A 3,039-nucleotide genomic window follows, 5' to 3' on the forward strand; every position below is an offset into this window, starting at 1 on the left:
GCCCACATGGGGATGGTATTCTGGTTTGAGCTTGCCCATAGTGCAGAAACAGAACAGATGTCTTGTATGTTGCACTCCTAGTTCATATTCTACTTGTAATCCCCAAAGTTTCCGAAGACTTTCCTGCTAAATGTCTCTCTGTTTTCACAGAGCTGACTGTTCCTTCATATGTGACCATCTTTATTGTTATTAAATTGTATTCTAATTTGTTCAGATAACTTTTTCAATTTCTCATGACCAGTCTGATTTTTAATCCCTGTTCCAGTGTTCTTGCAGTTCAATTCATATTTCATAAATGTCCTGTCTATTCCACTATTGGAATCACAAATGAAAATAGCAGGTAAGTATAAAGTAGACTCAGTTAATAAACCTATTCAATTTGATAAAGGTTGCTATTTATTTTCATGTGGTTTTCCAGTTAATTTTGTACTATTCCCATGAATTTTGCATACGAGATAAAAATAAAAAAAACCTGACTGATATCAAGGTGTGTAGCATCTGCTTCTCTTTTTCATCTTTGGGGTTGGAACCAGATGGCACCTGGAGATCCCTTCCAACCTCAACCATTACATGACTCTGTGATCTTCCAAAGCCTGCTACTCTGCTGTAAAAAAGACTTAAGATTGGTTTAATGTAATTTGTCAAATCAAAATTGCTTGTAACTGTCCTTGTTATAAAGGCCTTTGCTAGGTTTATTACTCTAATTACTGTTGAGTTTCTTGGACACTTTTATTCTCATACAGTCTTTGCAAGTAGTTTTATTGAAATTTATGGCACTAAAAAAGAATTACGTTCCTGAGGAATGTTTGGAAATTACATCACATTTTGAAGAACTTGTTAATATGGAAACTTTTTTTTTTTATATATTGGACTTGACCTTGGTGTACTGGTCATAGTCCCACAGACTTAATGCTTACATAGTTTAGATAAATGATAATGAAAAGTTAGAGTAATAAAAAACATGAAGATTACAGATTTAAGCTACTATTAAATCCATGTTGTATGACAATATGTTAAACAAATGTTTAGTTTAAATCAGTCACTATTTCAAGATGAGATTATAACATCACAGACTTGTCCAAAGTGCCAGTGAAACATTAATGTAATTATTCTGAGAATAACTAATTTTGTGATTCTTGATTTTAGTGTGCAATGATGCTGCCTTGAAAGTGTTGAATGTTGCCTTATTTTGTATGATGGTGTTGCCAGCAAGAAGTTAATCACAAGAAAAGTATAAATAATGTCTGAGTCAGTCATCCAGTCAGATTCATACTTTGTGGGCTGCTTACTTTACAAATGTTTTACTGCAGTAAGAGTAGCATGTATTACATCACAGTTTTTATTTTTTATTTGTAGTGAAATAACAGGTCAAGGCTCTACCTAATCTCCTTACTGGCACTTCTAAAAACCAACAGCCAGCCCTTAGGGCACAGGTATATTTTAGGCCGGCTAAGCCTGGACCACATTTTCTATATGTCTTCCGTATCTCACAAGCTCACAAGGTACACTGCAATGCACAGCAAGGCTTGGTGAGGATGACTGTTGTGGGCTTTCAGAAGTTCCAAAACTGTGCTCGAAGTCAAGAGTTGAGAGGCCATTTCTTGCAGAAGGAATATAGGAGAAATATCAACTGGAGAAAGTAAATAGATGAGCAGGCTTGACACTTATGTTGAAATTTGTAAACTCCCTTTTCCTTGCCCCTGGCTGCCTACAGTTCTGGGATTTAATCTCTTTGACACCTTGAGACAAATCTGCACATGTTCTTAGGACCTTGTTGCTGCTTTTGGATTGCTGCATTTTGCTTAATACCTCTGATTTCATGAATCCAAAGTTATGAAGGACCAGCTGAGAGGTGGTCAGTGTCAATGTTAAAGTTGGGATGTGTTTGTTGTGTGGTTCCCCCCCACCACTTGGATGGATTATTCTCTTTTCTCTACTATTTTAAAATTCTTTTATTTTCTCTGTCATGCTGTGGAATATTAAGAGTCTCTGGAGATCAGTTTGTCTTTTTTTTTTTTTTTTTTTTTAAGGATGGTTAATTTTAAAAGTAATACTGTATCCTACATCCATTACTTTACCTTGTCAGACATTGATATAAGTTATTCAATGGTTTTGATGCCTTAAAACAAGGAATTTAATTTTCAGCCAATTGTAAGTGCATGAAAGATGCTGTCTTCCTCCTCCCAGTTAGTGGTGAATAACGAGAACAAGCTGTGATTCATGGTAAAGTATAACCAGCTGCCATTATCAATAGGAACCTCAAGACTGAATTTTCTTTTCATCATGATACTATTGTGTCAGAACATCATATGTTGCCAGTAATCACAGAAAGCCTGAGCAAAGGGTTAGAGTCCTAGATTTCCTTATTTTTAGTGTTCATGTCAAACATATAACTTCTAACAACAGTAATGAGCAACTGTGTCTCATTCAGCATGCAGTTTCACGTACAATCCAGGTGTCTGAGTTCTAAGAAATGGAACGCTCTTGAGCCTTTGAACTGGGTCCTCTCTAACCATCAATAGAAAGCAGTCTACACATTCGTTGATTCATTGGTGCAGTTTCTTATGTTTGCATCCTATATATAGCCATAGTCCCTTTTTTTTTTCTCTCCCCTTCCTTTCTCTCCCCTTCCTTTCTCTCCCCTTCCTTTCTCTCCCCTTCCTTTCTCTCCCCTTCCTTTCTCTCCCCTTCCTTTCTCTCCCCTTCCTTTCTCTCCCCTTCCTTTCTCTCCCCTTCCTTTCTCTCCCCTTCCTTTCTCTCCCCTTCCTTTCTCTCCCCTTCCTTTCTCTCCCCTTCCTTTCTCTCCCCTTCCTTTCTCTCCCCTTCCTGTTGATTCATTGGTGCAGTTTCTTATGTTTGCATCCTATATATAGCCATAGTCCCTTTTTTTTTTCTCTCCCCTTCCTTTCTCTCCCCTTCCTTTCTCTCCCCTTTCTCCTTAAATTATCCCTGACACAAAAAACTGCCAAGAAAACCCTGGTCAGAACTGGAATTGAAAGATTCTTAGTTATGGAAGAGTAATGGGGGGAGAGGGAAGAC

This window comes from Antrostomus carolinensis, unplaced genomic scaffold (genome assembly GCF_000700745.2).
Source record: "Antrostomus carolinensis isolate BGI_N321 unplaced genomic scaffold, ASM70074v2 scaffold7384, whole genome shotgun sequence".
NCBI classification, from domain to species: domain Eukaryota; kingdom Metazoa; phylum Chordata; class Aves; order Caprimulgiformes; family Caprimulgidae; genus Antrostomus; species Antrostomus carolinensis.